The 25,272-nt window shown below is 47.6% G+C and overlaps 1 long non-coding RNA gene across 1 annotated transcript in view; it reads right to left on the minus strand.

Annotated features, from left to right (window-relative positions):
* Positions 1 to 2,335: 2,335 nt before the first annotated feature.
* The window catches only part of LOC138359243 (uncharacterized), a 254,648-nt gene continuing 231,711 nt past the window's right edge, over positions 2,336 to 25,272 (minus strand). Inside the window, exons 5-6 of the long non-coding RNA XR_011225862.1 lie at positions 2,763 to 2,843; positions 2,336 to 2,529 (exon numbers count right to left, since the gene is read on the minus strand). This is a non-coding gene — a long non-coding RNA (uncharacterized lncRNA). The remainder of the gene's footprint in view (positions 2,530 to 2,762; positions 2,844 to 25,272) is intronic.

Below are 25,272 nucleotides of genomic sequence, written 5' to 3' on the forward strand. Positions count from 1 at the left end.
TCCAAAAGAATAACCAAAACAAGCAAAAGGTCAGCAGGAAACGACAAACAGATAGGAGAAGAGGGGGGGGGGGGGTGAAAAACGAAACATAAGGAAAAGTGATCCGGCACAATTTGAGAGTACAGCAGCAGGAGCATAAGGCAACAAAAGTACAGAGGACTGACCGATGGAGCATCACACTCCGGCAGCCGACCACCAAGCCCCCCCCTCACGGCGCCAACGGGCCGGATGGGGAGGGAGCTGTGCTTGACAAGGTACGGGATCCATGCCAGGGCCGCATACTCCAGGATTGGCCTTACATATGTAGTATACATGGTTCAGAAAGATTCCTTACACAACTTTCTGAAGGCAGTTCTGATGTTAGCTAGCCTCACATACGTCACAGATGTAATTCTGTTGATAGGGGGCTTCAGGAGATAGGTTTGGAGTGATATCAACCCCTAGTTCTTTTTCGCTGTTCGTCTCGTGAAGGACCATCTCCCATCCAGTGTCTGGTCTCCTATTTCCTCCCCCTAGTTTCATTTACTCGTGCGCGACAGGGGCTGCTGCCCGGTGCGCGACTGGGGCTGCTGCCCGGTGCGCGACATGGGGCTGCTGCCCGGTGCGCGACATGGGGCTGCTGCCCGGTGCGCGACAGGGGCTGCTGCCCGGTGCGCGACTGGGGCTGCTGCCCGGTGCGCGACTGGGGCTGCTGCCCGGTGCGCGACTGGGGCTGCTGCCCGGTGCGCGACTGGGGCTGCTGCCCGGTGCGCGACTGGGGCTGCTGCCCGGTGCGCGACTGGGGCTGCTGCCCGGTGCGCGACTGGGGCTGCTGCCCGGTGCGCGACTGGGGCTGCTGCCCGGTGCGCGACTGGGGCTGCTGCCCGGTGCGCGACTGGGGCTGCTGCCCGGTGCGCGACTGGGGCTGCTGCCCGGTGCGCGACTGGGGCTGCTGCCCGGTGCGCGACTGGGGCTGCTGCCCGGTGCGCGACTGGGGCTGCTGCCCGGTGCGCGACTGGGGCTGCTGCCCGGTGCGCGACTGGGGCTGCTGCCCGGTGCGCGACTGGGGCTGCTGCCCGGTGCGCGACTGGGGCTGCTGCCCGGTGCGCGACTGGGGCTGCTGCCCGGTGCGCGACTGGGGCTGCTGCCCGGTGCGCGACTGGGGCTGCTGCCCGGTGCGCGACTGGGGCTGCTGCCCGGTGCGCGACTGGGGCTGCTGCCCGGTGCGCGACTGGGGCTGCTGCCCGGTGCGCGACTGGGGCTGCTGCCCGGTGCGCGACTGGGGCTGCTGCCCGGTGCGCGACTGGGGCTGCTGCCCGGTGCGCGACTGGGGCTGCTGCCCGGTGCGCGACTGGGGCTGCTGCCCGGTGCGCGACTGGGGCTGCTGCCCGGTGCGCGACTGGGGCTGCTGCCCGGTGCGCGACTGGGGCTGCTGCCCGGTGCGCGACTGGGGCTGCTGCCCGGTGCGCGACTGGGGCTGCTGCCCGGTGCGCGACTGGGGCTGCTGCCCGGTGCGCGACTGGGGCTGCTGCCCGGTGCGCGACTGGGGCTGCTGCCCGGTGCGCGACTGGGGCTGCTGCCCGGTGCGCGACTGGGGCTGCTGCCCGGTGCGCGACTGGGGCTGCTGCCCGGTGCGCGACTGGGGCTGCTGCCCGGTGCGCGACTGGGGCTGCTGCCCGGTGCGCGACTGGGGCTGCTGCCCGGTGCGCGACTGGGGCTGCTGCCCGGTGCGCGACTGGGGCTGCTGCCCGGTGCGCGACTGGGGCTGCTGCCCGGTGCGCGACTGGGGCTGCTGCCCGGTGCGCGACTGGGGCTGCTGCCCGGTGCGCGACTGGGGCTGCTGCCCGGTGCGCGACTGGGGCTGCTGCCCGGTGCGCGACTGGGGCTGCTGCCCGGTGCGCGACTGGGGCTGCTGCCCGGTGCGCGACTGGGGCTGCTGCCCGGTGCGCGACTGGGGCTGCTGCCCGGTGCGCGACTGGGGCTGCTGCCCGGTGCGCGACTGGGGCTGCTGCCCGGTGCGCGACTGGGGCTGCTGCCCGGTGCGCGACTGGGGCTGCTGCCCGGTGCGCGACTGGGGCTGCTGCCCGGTGCGCGACTGGGGCTGCTGCCCGGTGCGCGACTGGGGCTGCTGCCCGGTGCGCGACTGGGGCTGCTGCCCGGTGCGCGACTGGGGCTGCTGCCCGGTGCGCGACTGGGGCTGCTGCCCGGTGCGCGACTGGGGCTGCTGCCCGGTGCGCGACTGGGGCTGCTGCCCGGTGCGCGACTGGGGCTGCTGCCCGGTGCGCGACTGGGGCTGCTGCCCGGTGCGCGACTGGGGCTGCTGCCCGGTGCGCGACTGGGGCTGCTGCCCGGTGCGCGACTGGGGCTGCTGCCCGGTGCGCGACTGGGGCTGCTGCCCGGTGTGCGACTGGGGCTGCTGCCCGGTGTGCGACTGGGGCTGCTGCCTGGTGTGCAAGTGGTGCTCCTGGCTGTTGCATCTGCATTTTTTACTGACATTGATTGGAAACCATTTTGGTATCTCTCAAATGTCTTTAGTATCTCGTGGAACCCCTGGAATATGTTGAGTTTATTAGCGGTGTGGAATTCCTGGAACATCTTAAAAGCTGCTAAATAAGTTCTAGTGTAGTTGTTACGCCTTATTTAATCCTGTTTAAAATTGCCAAGTCATTTATTGAAACTTTATGTATGGATTTAAAATTTATACAAATGTTTAACTATCTTTCACATGTGATTCCTTATAAACAATTTATTTCTAATAAACAAGAATGGACGGTAAACAAGACCTGTAGTCCCTCGTGCTGTGTCAGAAGCTGCCTCACCAACACTGGCAATGGACGGTGGACAAGACCTGGAGTCCCTCACACCTGAAACAACAGTACGCCTTTTTAAAGTATGTCTTAACAATGTGCAAGTATAAACACTTTGCTCATAGCTGCTGCACTATGTACACCCAAGCTCTTGTGACCAATAGACATTTTCACACGACAAAGAAACAATTGCACACCACAACTTCTGTCGTAAACTGCCTGGTATCTGTAGTGTTGTGTGTTGCTGAGGAAGTCTTGGTTGTAGGGTTGATATAAAGCCATTGCTTGGTTACTGACTTTAATATTTCTAAAAGATACATGACTAGCAGCTTCCAAGCTTGGTGGGCGTCCTGTACGCTCTCTTTTTCTACTGCTGGCGTACAGAACGCAGCGCATACAAACGGATAGTGCCGTTTGCTATGAACATGACATCCCTCTTTTTCTTTAAAAAGAATGAATACAGGATGTCTACCATGCTTGTAGGACAAAGCAAAGTTAATAACTTACTTTGTGTTAATAACATATCAAAATATGTTGCATACATTTCACATTAATTAAGCACACAAAAAATTTAATCAACTTAATCTCTACCACACAGGATATCAAAGTTAAAAATACAAACGCAATGTTAAACAAAAATGAAAGAAACTGTACTACAAACTTACAAAATATTGAATGAGAGATCTGCATTATTCAAACAATATTAAATTTAGTTTAGCATAATAAGTAAATACTTTGCATTACATAAGAACACAATCATCAAATTGCTTAGGGCGTTTAACATAACATTTAGGACGAGAGTCCTTAAATTAAGAATATCCCTTGATGAATTGTTTGTCCGGTTATAACTATTTTTTCTTTATCGTTTGTACGACTTTGCGCTTCTTCATTTTCTACACTAGTTGGAATCACTGAAATAAGACATATTACGTGTTATACTATGATCTATATTACCGTTACCATAGTTCCTTTTACACTAATCACTTTATATGGTTTTGTATCATACGGCACATCTAACTTTCCCTTTTTTCTTTTTAACTAGAACAGTGTCCCCAACCTTTATGAATTGTTCCTTTGCACGTTGATCATGAGCAATTTTCATTTTGCCCTTGGCTAGTGTATCCTTCTGAGCGAGACGTTTATCTGCTACCTCGGCTGGCATGACAGGTTGTGTGATTCTCATAGGACGTCCAAATAAGAGTTCACCAGGCGACTTCCCCAGTGTTCCATGTGGTGTTGCACGGTAGTTCCTGAGAAAAGCATACATAGCTTGCTTCCAGGATCGTCCTTCGGCATGAGCACAGCATACCGCTTTCATGAGAGGTTGCATGAATCTCTCTCTACTTCTCCATTTGCTTGAGGATGTAGTGGCATCACACGGCGGTGTTTGAATCCAATATGCTCAGCAGAGTTAGCGAAGTCTTGTCCATTGAATGGCGGTCCATTGTCCGTCTTGACAACTTCAGGAATGCCAAAATTTGAAAAGATCTTGTTGAGTTTCGGGATGACAGCCTTTGCAGATGTGGAAGTGATGATTTCTACTTCTGGATAACGTGAGTGATCATCAATGACTACCATCAAGTACTCTCCAGTTGGTAGCGGTCCGCAGAAGTCCATCGATACTTCCGTCCATGGCTCAGCAGGTAGTGGTGAAGGTTGTAGAGGTGTTGGTCTTGAAGTATCCAATGCAGCTTGGCAAGGGACACAGGCATCATGCATGTCCTTTGCATGACGATCAATGCCAGGAAACCACACCTTTTCTTGTAGCAGCTGTTTGGTCCTAACAAGACCTAGGTGTCCTTGATGTGCAAGCTTTAGAGCACGCTGCTGGAATGACGATACGAGTACCTCGCAGCACAGGGTCGCGTTGTTGCGTAACACTTAATTCTGTCTGGATGCGTTCAAGTGCTTTGAATGCATCTTGGTCAACTCCTGAGGGTGGGATGCGTGGAAACTTTTTTTTTGTCAATGCATCCACTGTTGCTTGCAGAGTTGGGTCCTCTGGGGTTGCAGTACGGATTTCATCAAGAGTGAGAGCCTTAGGGACTGCATCACAGGTTACAGAGTGTACATATTCCTCGGCAACTTTAATCACATCTGGGTTGATGTGCAGATGAACTTTGCTATCAGTAGAACAATCTATGGGTTCAAATCGATCAGAAAATTCAGCAACAATAGCATCAACATTGTTTGCAGATTCCACTGCTACAGCATTACAAAGCTAAAGTAATCCCAATTTGGTTGAAGTCTTGTAACTGAGTAGAAACTTTTTCATTCCTAAGAACATGGAATGTAGTAATGAGCATTGCACTCTGACTTAATCTCTGCAGTGAAAGTTCTAATCACTGGCAAGGCTACCTTGTCAAGAATAGGCAGTGGCTTTGCCATTATAGTTCTCAAGCTTTGGGAACTGTTTTGGGGAACATCCTAGGCAGCATGATCTTTGCTTATTTAGAAAACATAGTAAACCCAGGGTCATTTAGATCTGTAATTAAAGAAATGTACAAGATGAATAGTCTCCCATTGATGGAATTCCCAGACACTGCCGACTCCACTAACATCATAAAAGCCCTGGTGGACAGCAATGTAGCCAGCACTACCCCAACTGTGACTAACTCCCAACAAGTGCCAGCACCCACGACACCAGCAACCACCAACAAGCCAGAGGAAGATAATACAACACCAGCAACTACCATTCAGGACCCCCGGAGAGGGCCCACACATAAACAACAAAACATACAAGTACCACAGGACCAGGGACTCGCAACGGCTCTCACTGATTCCCGCACACCCACACAAAATGTCACCCAAGCCTCAGTAGAGGCCCCAAACACAATCAATTTCTTCTCAAGAAAAGCAACTCACCGGGTTACCTACTGGACCCTCCGAGAGTAAATACAAACTCAGCACATAAAATTCCAACACAACATTCCCGGTGTCACTACGAATGACGTGTACGACCAGATAAGGTCATATACTTTTAACCCAAAACGAAACCCCATAACCATTCAGCAGATAAGCAGCGAGGACTTAGACGCAATGCGCAATGGTTATGGAACGATCCCAAACAATCCACATGGTGGAAGAGACCCATCAGATTCAACATAGCCATCCAGTCATTAACAATAATTCAACACAATGTTCTATGCTGGACTCCGCACAGAGCATTGGAACTCAGCAACTTGTAAAGAGAAATAGACCCTGATATAATACTCGTTAATAGCCATGGAAAAAAGAATAGCGAGAAGATCAAGATCTTCAATTACAAAATTTACCAGGTCAACAGAGCTGACCAGGCCAACGATGGAGCGGCAATTGCCATGAAAAGAAATATTCCACACAAAATTTTAGATAACTTCCAGGAAAACTTCCTGGCAATTGAACTCCAAACAACGAAAGGATCTACCATCTTCATAGGAACATACTACCAACCACCAAGACGTCCTTACCTTCCCCTTGCCGACATCATGAAACTTACCAGAAGGAAGAGACCTGCCTACTTTCTGGGTGGTCTGAACGCCAAGCACAGAACACTGGGACATGGAAGGAACAACCAAGCAGGAGAAGCCATCCACAATATGATAAGGAACGGAAATCTAACCCACCTGGGTCCAGACTTCCCAACTTACGCCAGACAAGGCCACAGTGGTAAACCAGACATAATACTGTCAAACAACCACCACTTCCTAAACACCCGCATAGAAAGGGGCCCTGTGAGCACAAGCAACCACCTACCATTAATAATGACGCTGTCAACTAACCCCATTCAGAAACCCTCACCACCAAGACTTCAATACACTAAAACTGACTGGGAAGCGTTCAAAAGCAGTGCACAGGAAATCAGTGTCACAGATTTTAATGGAAAAGAAACATCATGCATAAACGCCGAGTTAAATACATAGATTAGCACCATAGAAAAATGCATGATTGATCACATTCCCGTAGCTCACCATATAACGCTCCCACCCCCTAGCCACTTAGGCGCTCAGGACACTGCAAACCAGATATAACAATCTTCAGCAACTCATCACACAACACGGGTAGACGGATGAGCGCAAAAGACTGCAAAGGGAACTTCAAGATGAGCTGCAAGATCTATACAAAACAGAGTACACCAAGCAATGGGATGACCTAATAAGCAAAATCCAAGTTGATGGGAAACGTCTTTCTCCGTTTCTTTTAAGGAAGGTGAAGGCTGCACGGGACACTCTTCTTTTTACGGCTCTGCAACGGCCGGATGGGCCCGTTGTTTCGGACACCGGTGGTGTGTTGCATTATGTTCGGCAGGAGTTGGCTGCGCTCTATGAGGAGGTGGATGGGGACACCGCGCTTGCGGATGATTTTTTGGGTGGGTGTGTTCCAGGTTTGTCTGCTGAGGATTGTGTCGGTTTGGTGGCAGATGTTTCGTTGGGGGAACTTTTCGATGTGGTCAGGTCGTTTCGTTCTGGGAAGGTGCCGGGCTTGGATGGTCTTCCTGTTGAGTTTTATGTTGCCTTTTGGCATGTGTTGGGGGGCGTTCTTTTGGAGGTGGTCCGGGCTTGCCTTCGGGGGTGCGTTCTGCCTGTGTCTCAGTGCGTTGGGATTGTGCGGTTACTCCCGAAGCCGGGCGATTTGCAGTTCTTCTCGAACTGGAGGCCCATTACGTTGTTGAATGTGGATTTTAAGGTCCTGTCAAAGGTTTTGGCTGGTCAGTGTCGCCGTGTTGTTGCGTCTGTTGTTTCTGTGGAACAGTTGTGTGGTGTTCCGGGTCGTTCGTTACTGCAGTGCAATGCGTTGTTTTGGGATGTGCTTATGTATGTGTCGGGCTCTCGCTCGTCGGCGGCGATGCTCTGCCTGGATTGGTTGAAGGCTTTTGACCGTGTGTCTTTAGCCTTTGTTTTTCGTGTGTTAGAGCGGCTTGGGTTTCTGCTTTTGTTTGTTCGTTGGGTGCGTATGTTGTACGCTCGGTGTTGCAACCAGGTATGCATTAATGGGTTCTTGATGCTCCTTTCCCTGTGTGTCGTTCAGTGCGGCAGGGTTGTCCACTTTCTATGCTCCTCTATGTGCTCTTTCAGGAGCCTTTTTTTTCGGGCGGTCAAGGCCTGTGCGTTGATCTGCCCTCCCCGGCTGCCGTCTGGTCTTCGGTCACCCATCTGCGGTTATGTGGATGATACCGTCCTGTTTGTGGCCTCGGAGGGTTCTGTTGAGGCGGTCCAGGCCTTGGTTGAGAGGTTTAAGTTGGCCACTGGGGCCCAGGTTAATCGTGCCAAGTCCGGACCTCTGGGTATCGGTGGGTGGTCTTCTCGCCTTGTGTGGGAGGGGTCTTGGTTTCCGGTGGTCACCTATCTTCGTGTTCTGGGGATCACCTGGTTTGCTTCCTACGAACGCTCTTTGGAATATAATTGGGGTGCGGTTTCGCGTAGTGTTGGTGTTGCAGTTGGGTTGTTGGCTGCGCGCCCGTTGACGATTTATCAGCGGGCGTTGCTGGTTACTTGTAAGGTTTTGTCGCGTGTTTGGTTCATGGCTCAGTGTTTCCCCCTGGATCGCCGGCTGGCTCTGGGGTTGGAACGTCAGGTTTATAGGTACGTGTGGTGTGGACGTTACCACCCGGTTCGTCGCTCGACGTTAGTGTTAGCTGTGTGGGTGGGGTTGGTATTCCGGAAGTGTTTACCAGGGCCCGGGCACTGTTCTGGGTCTCGTTGCGTCGGGGATTGGCGATGAGTGGAGGGCTCAGTGCTTTGTGTGTTTATTATTGTTCGGTTAGGTTTAGTTTCTTGGTGGATTTCGGTGGTTGTCGGGAGGTGGCCTTCTGTACCCCACCTGTTTACTCTTGGGCGGTGGATATTCTCAGGGATGTCTGCTGTTCTCCGGGTTTTATGTCTCTTTCGGTTAAGGTGATTTATGGGATTTTGTTTCGTCGTGTTCGGCCGCAGGCGGAGGATTTATTCCCTTGTTGGGATTGAGGGAAGGTGTGGGCAGCGTTGGGGGCGCGGTTTTTGGCGCCGCAGCAACGGGAGTTGTTTCGTGTGTTACATTTGTCGTTAGCGACAAATAAACGGTTGTTCATGCTGGGTTTGCGCGCTTCTGCCGCGTGTGTCCACTGTGGGTTGCCCGAGACTCGGTTGCACGTTTTCTATATTTGTGAGCGAATGAGTGGTTTGCTTGATTGGTTTCGGGATGTGTTGGGCGTGGTTTGTGGGCCAGGGTATAGGGGGTGGGTTTTTGCAGTTTTTGTTTTAGTCTTTTCCGCAGGGCTCTCCCTGGGTGCGGAATACGTTATGTCTTCTTATGGCTGACTATGTGTATTGTGTGTGGGTTGGTCGGAGGGAGGGTTATGGGGTTGATAGGGTTTTGGGGTTTTTGAGAGGCCGCTTGCGGTACACCTGGTGGTGGCTGCAGCGTGCTTTTCCGGGGGATTTTTGCGGTTGGTTTACTGGTGCATATGTTCGTGGGGATGCTTTTTGGGTGACTGGTCGTGGGTTGGGAGGGTGGGTCTTGTTCCGGTTCGTCGTGGGTTGGGAGGGTGGGTCTTGTTCCGGTTCGTCGTGGGTTGGGAGGGTGGGTCTTGTTCCGGTTCGTCGTGGGTTGGGAGGGTGGGTCTTGTTCCGGTTCGTCGTGGGTTGGGAGGGTGGGTCTTGTTCCGGTTCGTCTTTGGTCTCCGGCCCTCCGACGGGCCTCCTCGGTGGAGGTTGGGCTGGGTGTGTGTGTGGTTGTTTCGTTTCTGTTGTGTTTGCTCCTGTGGTTGTGTGTTTTGGTTTGGTGTGTTTGTGCGTGGGTGTGGCTTTTATTCTTTCCCTGGCTCCTGCGTGTGCCTTTTTGTTTGCCCTGTGTTAGTTGTGTGCTTTGTGCCTTTTTTGTGCCTTTTATGTTATTTATGGTATGTGTGCTTGTTGGCTCCTCTGTTTCTGGGGCATGCCTCATATGTATTTTGTGTCACTGTGTGGGGATTGGGGTTATGCTTTATTCTCCTCCCCTTTTGATTATCGGGATGTTTTGTATTACTGTCCCTGTGTTATGTGTGTTTTTTTTGTCGTAACTTAATGTTCTTTGTCTCATGTGCTGTGTGTTTGGCTTATGCTGATTGTGTATTGTTTATGTATTATTGTTTTATTCTTTCTTTGATTTGTGTTTGTCTTATGATTTTGTACCCTGTATTCTGATTTTTTATATAAATAAAAAAAAAAACTACCAATAATAATGACGCTGTCAACTAACCCCATTCAGAAACCCTCACCACCAAGACTTCAATACACTAAAACTGACTGGGAAGCGTTCAAAAGCAGTGCACAGGAAATCAGTGTCACAGATTTTAATGGAAAGGAAACATCATGCATAAACGCCGAGTTAAATACATGGATTAGCACCATAGAAAAATGCATGATTGATCACATTCCCGTAGCTCACCATATAACGCTCCCACACCCCCCAGCCACTTAGGCGCTCAGGACACTGCAAACCAGATATAACAATCTTCAGCAACTCATAACACAACACGGGTAGACGGATGAGCGCAAAAGACTACAAAGGGAACGTCAAGATGAGCTGCAAGATCTATACAAAACAGAGTACACCAAGCAATGGGATGACCTAATAAGCAAAATCCAAGTCGACTACAGAAACCCAGGAAAGTTCTGGAAAAAATTCAAGACCCTGATGGGAAGCTCTTCTGAGGAAACACCCTACATCATAGACGCCTCAGGAAATAAACTATGAGGAGAGAGAACAAGAGCAGGAATTCAGGAAGTTCTGGGAAAATTTTTTCAGGATAAACCCGGAAGAAAATTTAAATTTTTGCCCAATTAATGAAAGGGAAATTACAACTCAAGTCGATAACAGAGCTGCAGCACTATTTCCGACGCAAACAATAGACCTTAACAACATACGCGAGGACTGCCACCTTATGAAACACATAACCATTGCGGAGGTCCATAAAACAATTATGGGTTTCAAGAACAAGGCGCCGGGCAACAGCAAAATAAATAAGATGGTATTATCCAGCCTACCAGTGATTGCACTCCATCAATACACATGTATCTTAAATGCAGCTCTTGCATCTGGACTATTCCCCACATACTTCAAGAATGCCACAATAAGATTAATCCCCAAGCCAGGTAAACCCCCAACCCAAACTGAAAACTACAGGCCAATTTCCCTCCTCGAAGTACCAGATAAAATATTCGAAAAAATTATCAATCACAGAGACTTGTGAAGTACATGGAAGAGGAAGGGAAGTATAACACCAGGCAGCATGGGTTTAGAAACCGCAGAGGGACCCATACAGCTATAGTCCTTATCTATGAGCATATAGCCAACGCAGTGTCGAAAAAAGATCAGTGTAATATAGTGCTTAGGGACGTCTCGAAAGCCTTCGACAAAGTGTGGTACACAGGCCTAAAATATAAGATATCTGAACTAGGACCTCCTGAGAGATTTATTGCTACTCTCTGCAGCTTTATAGACAATAGAACTGCTAGGCTTAATATCGGCAGCTACTTGGGTGACTAAATAGAACTGAAAAGTAGAGTACCACAAGGAAGCTGCCTCTCCCCCACTCTATTCAACATATATACAGCTGACCTACCTCAACCCCAACATGGAGAATACTTCACATACGCTGACGATGTCACCCAAATAATTTGCCAACCGGGACCATCAAAGTCGCTACTAGCCGACAAGACCAAGGCAGCAATTGAACTCATAAACAAATTTGAGAAGCAATGGAAAATTAGCACCAACAAACAAAAGTTTCAGATAATACACATTGCGAAAAGAAACCCGGACCCCATCATCCTTGACAACCATCCGATCCAATATGCGGAGGTAGGCAGAATACTGGGATTTATGATAAATAGAACAAGGATACAAATTCATGTAAGGGACCGACTAAACAAAGCCATAGCAGCATTAGGAAATCCGAGAAGGTTCCGAAGCCTCAGTACTAACATTCAGATCCACCTATATAAGGCTCTAGTTCGGCCGCATCTAGAGTATCCCCCAGTACCACTACACACCATAAAGAAAACTGACATGCAGAAACTCCAAGCAGTACAAAATAAGGCGCTAAGGAGAGCAGCAAAACACCGCCCACCATATGATCAGACAATCCAGGAGCTCCCTGAACTCTTGAACATACAGCGACTAAACATCAGACTGCAACACCAAGCCATCAGGGCGTGGAACACCATCAAAATGTTAGAGGACCCAATGTTTGAAAGATTGCTCCAAGATGAGACGCCCCGCTCCCACAGCTGGTGGCCCAAGAGCCTCGATTCTCTGGATGGAAACCCCGCCCCACAGTATATAATCCCCATATGAGATGTGTGTGTATATATGAACAGTTCATATATGTGTATATATGAACAACTCGATAAATAATAATGTGTATGAACTCGATAAATAATAATGTGTGTGTTTTATTATTATTATTTATCGAGTTGTTCAAAGAGCCTTAAACAGAACAACATGTGTGGAGGCATCGGAGTGTGTATATATGAATGCTACACAGTATTCATCTATGGACATCCATATATGGTGAAACATGTGAAGAACCTCTCACACACTCCCAGCTCCCTGACAAGAGGGAGCCAGCTTAGCTTAGCTGCCAACACCCACACATCGTGTCAGCAGGGCGGACAGCCCGCCTGCTTTCATACCTCTCACTGTATTTCCCACTTCTATACTTCCCTTCACCTATGCCTCTCCTTCCTCTTTACTAAAAAAAAAAAAAAAACTGTTTTAAATTTCTCAGTGGCACTCAGCAATGGTGTCAATGTTTGATCCAGTGTCAATGAGAACTTGAGACAAATACCAGCAATGTATACTATAGTCTCTGGGTTGTTTGGAAGATCATTCCATTCTGTGATTGCTTGTACTCCATAAGTACAATCACATTCACTGTCATCTGAGACTGGTTGTAATGAAATGTTGTCTTGTACATTATTAACATTCTGGATACGAGGTGCAATATTGTGTTTACCACCTCGATCCCTATGACCTGATCCTCATACAGTGCTTTTATTCACTGACTGTGGTTTCTTTAGTGCGGAACGACACACAGCACCAAAATGACCTAGTTTTCCACACTCATAGCATTTCTTACCTTGAACAGGACAAACATTACCTTGGTGTGGGTAGTCTCCTCCACAACTGTAACATTTATTGTTGACACCCTCTGACGTGGGTCGTTGTGACTGCTTGAGTCTTGTTCCATGACTCCAGTTGTGATGTGGTTCTCGGCTCAATTTGAAGTTAGGTTTGCCACGATAATTTCTTTGATCACGGAGTCCTCCCTGAATCTTACGTACCTCATCACTGTTAGTAACAGTGGCAGAACCGTTGTTGGCACTGCACTCCATGACACGAGCATCACGTGCAGAATCTTCCATTCGACGAGCAATATCCAGTATCTTGGTAAGAGAACTTTCATCATCGACAAGTTCTAGAGCTCTTCGACGGAGACGTGTAGATGTGCCTGTTTCAATTATTTGCCGTTTGATTTCTTTGTCAACAACAGCAAACTCACAATGGGCTGCCAAACCCTATAAACGTGTGTGGTATTTATCTACAGTTTCATTAGAGAGTTGTTTGGCTCTCCTGAAATGCATAATTTCCATAGCAGTGTTTTGTCTAGGTTTGAAATGTTCAGTTAATTTGGCTTTGGCAATGTCATAATCTTTGGTACCACCAGTGTCTTTCAGTGTGTCAAAGATGTCACAAACTCGATCACCTACATAATGAAGTAGAAAGGCACGTTTTCTTTCAGCACTTTTGATGTCAAACTATCAACAAATTTTCAAACCTTTTAAGCCATCTGGTCCACCTCTGCGACAGGTTTGTCTGGTCACAGTCGGGATCAAGTGCAGGAAACTGAGGTATATTTGCCATTTTAACTGTATAAATGTAAACTTATCAGTTAAATGTTCCTCAGAATACTAAACACTTACTGCACTGTATATGTAAGTTAAAAATTCACTGTAATTACTTTAATTTTGCAAACCACACAAGCATTTTAATGCAAAAGTTCACAATAGTGCACAATACAGCAGCAACTGACCTCTTACCTAGCCTTGTGTACATGTGTTGTTGTTCCTACTCATAGCTGCACAGCAGTTGGTACAGCAGTTGGCGCAGCAGTTGTCAGCGATGTTATTTGAGGAGTTTTCAGCACAGTCAACACAGCAGACAGATCACAGCATCACCAGCATGAAGAATTGTGTAGCACAGAGCGTCATTTTGTACACAAAACATCGGGTTTTGTACAGAGCATCAAAGCGTCGTTTCATACACAGCATCGGCAGATATCGCAGATTCCTCAGCACACAGCATTGGTTAGCACACAGCATTGGTTAGCACACAGCATTGGTTACCACACAGCATTGGTTACCACACAGCATCGGTCAGCACACAGCATCGGTCAGCACACAGCATCGCTCAGCACACAGCATCGCTCAGCACACAGCATCGCTCAGCACACAGCATCGCTCAGCACACAGCATCGCTCAGCACACAGCATCGCTCAGCACACAGCATCGGTCAGCACACAGCATCGCTCAGCACACAGCATCGCTCAGCACACAGCATCGCTCAGCACACAGCATCGCTCAGCACACAGCATCGGTCAGCACACAGCATCGGTCAGCACACAGCATCGGTCAGCACACAGCATCGGTCAGCACACAGCATCGGTCAGCACACAGCATCGGTCAGCACACAGCATCGGTCAGCACACAGCATCGGTCAGCACACAGCATCAGGTCAGCACAGCATTGGTATGGTGCTCACAGACAACACGACTTCTTCTCCAGGGCGAGACAGCATGCATCTTCCTTGTGTTTTGAGCTGAACAAATACCTGCGTTCACAGTTCATCCTCGTCGCCAGTGTGGTGGTGTTTGTTGCTGAGGAAGTCTTGGTTGTAGGGTTGATATAAAGCCATTGCTTGGTTACCGACTTTAATACTTATAAAAGGTACATGACTAGCAGCTTCCAAGCTTGGCGGGCGTCCTGTACGCTGTTTTTCTACTGCTGGCGTATGAAACGCAGCGCATACAAACGGATGGTGCCGTTTGCTATGAACATGACAGTATCAGGTAACTCATATTGCATCCAGCCTTGTACTTGCTTCCAGCCTTGTTCCTTTTTTCTCAAGTTTATATTTATAAAATGTTTACATCATAATTAATAATGTCCATAATATCATCGATGCCTCTACACTGGTACTCAACTTGTGGTATATACATGATTTTTCATGTTGGACGAACAGGTCTTGGATGTGAGAGTCTGATAGAGAGGAGTCCGCCGGTGTACGTTGCCAGCTTGTTGAACCATTATATACATAAATAGTAATTTTAGTCATTTAAGAATATATATTAATCTAATTACATTATTAGAATGAACAAAACATTGTTAGTATGATAGTGTCTGAAAGTGGTAAATTTCGTATGTAGTGTGTTTAATTAGAGAATGTATCTGCCTAGTGGTAACTGTGGGAATAGCCAGAGCGCGATTGATGCGAGCCCGCCACTTCAGCGGTTCGTGGGGGAGTTGATCTGGGAACACCTAGAGTTAAGTATAGGTATGTTCTTGTGTTTTGTGCCTAGGTTAAATATTCTAATCAGTGATTACAAGATATATTGTATAAAGCCACCTATTCATATTATTATTACAAGTATAGGTGTGTGTATAGCCTGAGAACACAACTTTTGTCTAATTAAGATTAAAGTATAACATGTATATTTGTGTTTGTGTGTTCACCTCTTCACCTTCAGTTCACCTCTGGTGCCTATGTTTATTATATCAGAGGAGTTTTGGGGATCCATCCTTTTAGACAATCTTGATAGACCTGGTCACATGTCCACTACGAAAATTCTGGAAACTTTCCATATATAAGAAACTTTGGTTCATGAATTATATTGAAATGAGTCTAATGAGTGGAACTCTGAATGCACAGCTCAGACATTGTGTGCTTTAACCACCTCCCTAGATGACATTGTGTTCAGCGATGAAGCCTGCTATTACTTTAATTGTTATAGTCCTTGCCACTGCTGTTGAATATATAATTGTACACGCGCGCACACACCCACCCACAATATTTTATATCATTTGGGAGATGAGATATCAAAGATATACGAGATCAAAGATATATATATATAATGTCGTACCTAATAGCCAGAACACACTTCTCAGCCTACTATGCAAGGCCCGATTTGCCTAATAAGCCAAGTTTTCCTGAATTAATATATTTTCTCTAATTTTTTTCTTATGAAATGATAAAGCTACCCATTTCATTAAGTATGAGGTCAACTTTTTTTTATTGGCATTAAAATTAACGTAGATATATGACCGAACCTAACCAACCCTACCTAACCTAACCTATCTTTATAGGTTAGGTAGCCGAAAAAGTTAGGTTAGGTAGTCGAAAAACAATTAATTCATGAAAACTTGGCTTATTAGGCAAATCGGGCCTTGCATAGTAGGCTGAGAAGTGTGTTCTGGCTATTAGGTACGACATATATATATATATATATATATATATATATATATATATATATATATATATATATATATATATATATATATATATATATAAATCAAAAGGTATCATTTGGTAGATGAAATACTTCAAGAGTCAGGGACAGCGAAAGACTTGGGGGATTGATATCACGCCAGACCTGTCTCCTGAAGCTCATATCAAGAGGATAACATCAGCGGCATGTGCCAGGTTGGCTAACATAAGAACGGCCTTTAGGAACTTGTGTAAGGAATCTTTCAGAATTTTGTATACCACACATGTCAGAACAATCCTGGAGTATGCGACTCCAGCATGGTGTTCATATCTAGTCAAGCATAAGACTAAACTGGAAAATTTCAATGGTTTGCCACCAGACCCGAATTGAGGGGTATGAACTACGAGGAGAGACTACAGGAATTAAACCAGACAGAAGAGACAGAAGAGTTAGAACGGACATGATCACCACAAAATATTCTCAAAGGATTTGATAGGGTAGATAAAGACAGACTATTTACTACTAGGGGCATAAGCGACATACGAGTCATAAATACTCATACTCCGCCCAAGTAAAACAGAAACAAACCACACTTAGTGGGTCAGCGGGAGGCTTAGGGTCCGCGCAGGAATATCCCTGAAAAAAAAATAATACAAGGGGCACACGCACTAGGGGACACAGGTGAAAATTGAGTGCCCAAATGAGCCAGAGAGACGTTAGAAAGAAATTTTTCAGTGTCAGAGCAGTAGACAAATGGAATGCATTAGGAAGTGATGTGGTGGAGGCTGACTCCATACACAGCTTCATGTGTAGATATGCTAGAGCCCAGTAGGCTCAGGAGCCTGTACATTAGTTGACTGACAGTTGAGAGGCGGGACCAACGAGCCAGAGCTCAACCCCCGCAAGCACAATTAGGTAATTAGATAAATTGGATAAATACGCGCACACACGTTACAGTGAGGGCTGAGACCTTAGATTGGCGTGAAGTCAACAGCGGAGTCCAACAGGGCTCTGTACTCGGTCCTATTCTGTTTCTGATATATGTAAATGATCTCCCGGAAGGAATAGACTCATTCCTCTCAATGTTTGCTGACGATGCCAAAATTATGAGAAGAATAAAGACAGGAGGACGGCTTGATGCTTCAAGAAGACCTAGACAAACTGAAGGAATGGTCGAACAAGTGGTTGTTAGATTTTAACCCAAGCAAAAGTAATGTAAAGAAGATAGGTGTAGCGAGTAGGAGACCAGATACAAGGTATCATTTGGGAGATGAAATTCTTCAAGAGACAGAGAGAGAGAGAGACAGAGAGAGACAGAGACAGAGAGACAGATATACTTGGGGGTTGATATCACGGCAGACCTGTCCCCTGAAGCCCATATCACGTGGATAACATCAGCGACATATGCCAGGTTGGCCAACATAAGAACGGCATTTAGAAATTTTAGTAAGGAATTATTTAGAACTTTGTATACCACATATGTCAGACCAGTTCTGGAGTATGCAGCTCCAGCTTGGAGTCCATATCTAGTCAAGCATAAGACTAAACTGGAGAAGGTTTAAAGGTTTGCCACTAGACTAGTACCCGAGCCGAGAGGTATGAGCTACGAGGAGAGACTGCGGGAGTTAAACCTCACGTCGCTGGAAGACAGAAGAGTTAAGGGGACATGATCCCCACATACAAGATTCTCAAAGGAATTGATAGGGTAGATATGGACATGCTATTTAACCCAATGGGCACACGCACTAGGGGACACAGGTGGAAATCGAGTGCCCAAATGAGCCACAGAGATATTAGAAAAAACTTTTTTAGTGTCAGAGTGGTTGACAAATGGAATACATTACGAAGTGGTGATGTGGAGGCAGACTCCATACACAGATTCAAGTATAGATATGATCGAGTCCAGTAGGCTCAGGACCCTGTACATGAATTGATTGACAACTGAGAGGAGGGATCAAAGAGCCAGAGCTCAACCCCCGCCACCTCAAATAGGCGAGTATTCGCACAAAAGAAAAAAACCAGCCTACCTTTAGTCATAATTTACGCTTCATTTCAAAGAATGGACTCGCTATGAAACCGAAATATCAGATTAATGTGGCATTGAAAAATATTTTAAAATTTATTTATAATATAGGATGTTTGTCGAAGATTTATTTGGCTGGATAATAGAAATCAATGACACTATACAAATAAATTTAACATATGTTAAATACTTTAAATTGAAATAGCCAATAGCAATGTGGTCATTACCCCATAATCATCCTGTCAATACTGGAACCCAATCAAATGCAATGTGTGAAGGCCATGTACAAATTATCAATAAAGTTGTAGCTTGGCATGTCAAACATGGCTGCAAGATCAACTATCGTCTGTTACCTAAATGATCAAATAATCTTTAGAAATCGGCGAATTCGGTGAAAACCAGACACTTCTAGAAATGACCCTTCTACGAAGCCATTGGGGCCGTAGACTTCATTTCTTGTCCTATCTTGAACTTGTGGCTGAGTGAACATGTTGGCCTGATTTTATAGGCAGACTCTTGGATGCTGTCTATGGTCAAGACATGTCCTGGCCCGTCCTGATTTATCCACGGTGTAGGGACTGTTTAGGATTCCTTGGGGAGCATCAGGCTAGCCGCTTTTAAGGTTCTGCCTTTCTACTTTAATCTTGATCGGCACATTTTTACCAGGTTGGCACGGGTAGTGGTGACCTGACTACATCTTCTCCAGGTTGTTGAGGTGGTTGCATAGGGGTTAATGGCAGTCAATCTTGTGCGAGACAATGTGTATCGGTAACGAGGGCTCACATTGAGCTGTAGGTTTCTGAGAGAGTAGCTTAAGCAAGTTAGGCTTCTTAAGGTAGGCAAGAGCTAGAATGGAAGACTGGCGAGATCTCACTATTCTGCCAATAGGGATGTACAAGCCCGAATCTAGCGGGAGGATCAAGAGGAACTTGGTCACCAATGTGCTGTTGTCTTCTCTCTGCCTAAAGGCGTGCGAAGGGGAGCCACACACGGTTGCCGTCCACCAATCAGGGCCCAGCTATATTTAAGGTATGAAATACTCGCTCTGGTGGGCACTTCGAATGTGGTTCTCTCCACAGAGTTCATGTGTTTACTTCCCTTGACGACTGACTGGATTGTGACCCTATTGAGTTCTTGTAACAGCTATACAGGGATCCGAGTCATTCCCAGCTTGCCAGATTCAGGTTCCTGGTGAACTGGTGTTTGGTTCTGTCATAAATATGGACTTTTGCTGTGCCTCATTTGGGACTCCTGGTCATTATCTCTGTCCCTGCATCCTGCAACTCTGCTCTGCTCTGCTCTGCTTGCATCGTCGTCCCAGTCGCAGTAAATCGGTGTTGGATCCAGTTTATGTTGGATAGCAGTAAATTTGCCTTTATTATTTTCTCTGGGCAGGGTATGGCTCTGGATGTTCTAAAGGTTCCTCTGCTGCCAGAACCATCAGCTACAATTCTGTGGCACTATCCCCCTTCCCCCCTCCATGTTGTATGAAGTGTTCATGGACCCCTCTGATCTGGAGCAGGGCTTTGTAACCAGCGTCCGCCAGGCTTCCCAGGGACGTTGAATGGGACCGTTCCGTCGGACGCACAGCACGGTGCACGAGTTTGTTGCTGTGTAGCAGTCTGCAGAGGATTCTGTTTCCTCTATAGACTCTTCTCTTGCTCAAGATCGACTACTTCCCAGTAGTTCCTTCCATGAGATCGTATCCACTCGTAACTAAACTTGTGTAGGTCGGCTTCTGGATTTTCCGGAATTTGTTCTCTGTGCATTTCATGTGTGGGGATGTGTGTCCGTGAGACCAATGGATGTTATCTCATTGCTGTACCATTTCCATGGAATGAACTGTCTACGAAGCACCTTTATGCTGGCTTAGCTAACAATTGTCACCTAGAGGTGGACGCCTGCACATTAGTTGAAAACTGGCGTCTTCACTCCTGCATGGCTCTGTTGAGGGTCTTGCAATGGATGCTTTTTGGCGGGACAGGACGTGGGCTTTTCAGCTGGTCAGGCCGGGGGGGGGGGGGGGTACTTACATCTTTTTCCCAATCCAGCTGCTAATCCGGATGCTGTCTAGACCAGAGTTGTACTGGGGAATGGTGATCCTTCTGTCTCCTTGGTGAACAGCTCAGCCTTGGTTCCAGGTTCCTTTACCTCGGTATGTCAACCTGGGCACTTTTACATGGCTCTGCCTCTTTCAGCAGATTGAGTGAGATTTTTCACTGGTTCGACCTTTTCGGCTCTTCGCATCTGGAGGCTTCTGACAAGGGTTTATCGCCACTTGTAAGGCGAGCAGGTGGATCGTGGCTGCCCAGTATTTGGTTAACTTACCCAATTCCAGCCTGTATTGTGTGGTCATTGGCCGGGTTTCCTGACCTGTGGCCAACAGTGAGCAGCATGTGCTACTGCCCAGAGATGTCTAGACAAGACACTGAACGGGACAGCAACACCAAGGCTTAATGGAGGTGAATTTGCCAGAGTGAACTAGTGGAGAGATGCTCGAGTGTCACGTAAAAAGCCAGAGGTGGAGTGGTGCTGGCTAGTCTCCCTGGTCAGCACTTCACCTTTAACACCTGTACATGGATGACATGATACCGGCGACTGAGGAACTGGAATATTTTCAGATGACAAAGTGTCTGTGAATGAGAAGACGAAAACGTACATAGGAACGACCGATTAGAACTTCCTGAGGTGGTTTCTATGGTGAATTCTGCATGTTGCCAGAAGGGCGACTCCGAGATCATTGGCGACTTTGGGACTCGCCTGTGTCAATGTATACGGCTGGGCCAAGGGAACAAGTGGTCACCAAGCAGCATCATTGTCTTCTACATATCAGTACAGTGTCATGGTGGAATTCTAGTCATCACCAATCAGCGAGGAGTTCAGGTGAGCAGCGAATTCAAGTTACAGGAGAAACACTGGCCACTGTAGATAGTGAGGAAGGGTAATGTGTTTCCAACACCTGCTACTCCATAGTCGGAATTATTCAACATCTTTGTGGCAGCGACAAGTTACATGAAGTTGCCCGAGTTGTGATCTCCCAGCGACCTTGTAGGGCGATGTCGCCTGAGGTGTGAGCTTCCAGCGACCCACCCATCGTCAATATTCACCAATATTGTACCAGTCCGGGGTCCTATCAACAACCACTGCTCTAGGCCAACATTCTCATCATGTAAAGCACAATATTTAGCAGCAAGAATGTTTTTCCATCAGTGAGGGGAGAGGACAGTTCCCGTGCCAGCCATTTTGGAATTTCCTGCACCCATTGCCTGCCGCAAGCCTCTCCGCCACCCACCAGCCTTTGTTTGTTCATCTGTATTGTTCCAGGTAGTGCAATTGCCGTCAATCGTCGCCTCCCGTTTCAATTGCTCTTCAGACGAGTTGTGCAGTTATCCGAGTAACAATTTTGGTGTTAACCTGTGGTTGACTAGTGAGGTCACCAGCACCATCACCACCACTGCTCCATCACACATCAGTGAACTTTTTGTCAAAGCTAGCGAGTGTCACCTGTGCTTCCTTTGCCTTCATCATAGTAACATCGTCTATGCAATATCCATTTGTCCCCCTGACACCGCTATCTCTACTGTGGCGTCCATGTGGGGAATTCTGGCTCATGGGATTGGTATTTATTTTAATTATTAAAGTTCATTTAAATTAATCAATTAATGTATAACGGATTTATTTATTATTTCTTACTATAGCTTAGGCTACAACTTAATAACCCAGTCTGCTATCAATCGAGAATTATCGATTGACATGAAAATTTATAACTATTAGTCCACTGATCTACTGGTTATAGTTTGAGCACTCAATCGCCTTTCCTCAATCGGGAAAATTCCACTGTAATCTCGCTTTCTTTGAACAAGTTGTGAAATTAATTTGTGTTACTTCTTGTACTAACACATTAACCAATAGTAAGTAATTATCAAAAGGAGGCACCAAACCGGGAAGGCTATGCATCACCATCAAATGTGCGGAATAATCAGAGGGCGCTAAATATCATGAAGGATGCCAATACGGGAACAAAAACGCATAAGGGAAACGGTATCAAAAGTATCCGAGTCGCCAAGAATTCTATTGAGGGACAGGCGACTGCGAGGGGCGGTTGGAAAGCAGGACACATGCTCGTCCTGGAAGTCAGGACATTCAACAAGGATATGCACGACCGTAAGAGGGACAATGCAATTAGGACAATAAGGAGCAGGACGGCGCTCCAAGTTAAACGAGTATGGCCAATACGCAACCTCGCCAGAGCCGTTTCCCATCGCCTGTTACAGTGGTAGGGAGGACGGCCACGAGGAAACAACATTTAAGAGAACGTAGTTTGTTACCAGTAATAGACGACCAGCAAGCCTGCCAATGGTTAAGGATGGAGCAATGGTTAACTGGGTAAAAGTCTAAATAAGGAATACCTTTACGAGAGATGGGACAAAAGCGGACAGCTTCCCTTGAGGCAGCATCCGCAAGCTCATTCAAAGAGACACCAATATAGCTGGGAACCCAACAAAACTCAACTGACTTAAATTTACTGTGAACAAGAAACAGCCAATGCTGGATCTCGACAACTACTGGATGAACCAGATTAAAGGACCCGAGAGCCATGAGGGCACTACAAGAGTCAACAACAACTACAAAGGAAGATTGACAACGAGAAAGCAGGAGATGAAGAGCAGAGAGAATAGAATAAAGCTCCGCGGTGAAGATGCTAGTCTCCGGAGGTAAGCGACACACATAAATGCAATTAGGAAAAACAACAGAGTAGCCAACACTGTCCGCAGACTTAGACCCATCGGTGAAGACGGAAACGGAGCCGTTGTGAGAAGAAATGTGCTCAAGGAAAAGGCGTTTTAGAACCGTAGGAGGGGTAAAAGCTTAAGTGACCAGGGTCTACGATGTACAAAACTGCGGAAGGGGGACTCTCCACGGAGCCGGTCGGCTGAGCGGACAGCACTCTGGGCTTGTGATCCTATGGTCTTGGGTTCGATCCTGGGCGCCGGCAAGAAACAATGGGCAGAGTTTCTTTCACCCTATGCCCCTGTTATCTAACAGTAAAATAGGTATCCGAGTGTTAGCCGTCACGGGCTGCTTCCTGGGGGTGGAGGCCTGGTCGAGGAACAGGCCGCAGCGAAACTAATGCCCCAAAATCATCTCAAGATAACCTCAAGAAAGATAACGGGGGTAAAGAAGGAACAACACGAGGAGAAATATTAGAAATACGAATGGAAAGAGAATCCTGAAAGCGAGATAACCGGACACAAAGAGGGAGGTGGTGAAGAGGAACAGGAACCGCAGAAGGGGTAAAAGTTAAAGCACGACAGAAGCAAGTAAGTAATTATCAAAAGAAGGCACCAAACCGGTAAAGCTATGTAGCACCTTCAAATGTGCGGAATAATCACAAGGCGCTAAATATCACCAAGGATGCCAATACGAGAACAAAAATGCATAAGGCGAACGGTATCAAAAGTATCCGAGTCGCCAAGAATTCTATTGAGGGACAAGTGACCGCGAGGGGCAGTCGGAAAGCAGGACACATGCTCGTCCTGGAAGTCAGGACATTCAAGAAGGACATGCACGACCGTAAGAGGGACAATGCAATTGGACAATAAGGAGCAGGGCGGTGCTCCATCAAGTGACCATGGGTTAAGCGAGTATGGCCAATATGCAAGGTCGCCAGAGCTGTTTCCCATCGCCGGTTACGGTGGTAGGAGGACGGCCACGAGGAAACACAACACTTAAGAGTACGTAGTTTGTTACCAGTAACAGACGACCAAGAAGCCAGCCAGCGGGTAAGGACGGAGGAATGGGTAACCGGGTAAAAGTCGGAATATGGAATACCTTTACGAGAGATGGGACAAGAGCGGACAGCTTCCTTGGCAGCAGCATCCGCACGCTCATTTAAAGACACACCAATATGGCTGGGAATCCAACAAAACTCAACCGACTTAAATTTACTGTGAACAAGAAACAGCCAATGTTGGATCTCGACAACAACTGGATGAACCGGATTAAAGGACCCGAGAGCCATGAGGGCACTACGAGAGTCAACAACAACAACTGACAACGAGAAAGCAGCAGACGAAGAGCATAGAGAATAGCATGAAGCTCCACTGTAAAGATGCTAGTCTCCGGAGGTAAGCGACACACAAGTGCGATCAGGAAAAACAACAGAGTAGCCAACACTGTCCGCAGACTTAGACCCATCGGTGAAGACAGGAACGGAGCGGGAGTGAGAAGAAAAGTGCTCAAGGAAAAGGCGTTTTAGAACCGTAGGAGGGGTAAAAGCTTAAGTGACCCGGGTCTAGGATGTACAAAACCGCGGAAGGGGGACTCTCCACGGGGCAAAGAAGGAACAACACGAGAAACATTAGAAATACGAACGGAAAGAGAATCCTGTAGGCGAGATAACCGGACAGAAAGAGGGTGGTGGTGAAGAGGAACAGGAGCCATAGGAGGGGTAAAAGTTAAAGCACGACAGAGGCGAGAGGAAGGATGTTGTACGGACCGCGCAAGATAGTGAACAGAGTAGCGATCACGGCGGTCCTGGAGAGAGAGGAAGCCAATGTCAACATACAAGCTAAGGACGTGAGTCGAACGAAAGGCACCAGAACTGAGGCGCAACCCAGTATGGTGCAAAGCATCAAGACGGCTTAGAGTAGAAGGAGAAGCAGACGAGTAAGCAGGGCAACCATAATCGAGCTTAGACAGGACGAGAGAGGAATGTAAAGCAAGGAGTGCGCGCCTATCTGCCCCCAAGAAGTATGGGACAATACCCGAAGAAAGGTAAGGGCCTTGGAGCACTCAATATGGAGGCAAGAGATATGGGGAGACCAAGACAAGCGAGTGTCAAGGAATAACCCAAAAGCTTCGCGGAATCTTTGTACTCAAGGGGATGCCCATAAAGTGACAGGGACGAAGAACGACCCGTTTCCGAGTAAGTCATGGCACAATTCTTAGAAGTAGAGAACTTGAAACCATGATCGGTG

The sequence above is a fragment of the Procambarus clarkii genome, chromosome 90, assembly GCF_040958095.1.
Source record: "Procambarus clarkii isolate CNS0578487 chromosome 90, FALCON_Pclarkii_2.0, whole genome shotgun sequence".
NCBI lineage: Eukaryota > Metazoa > Arthropoda > Malacostraca > Decapoda > Cambaridae > Procambarus > Procambarus clarkii.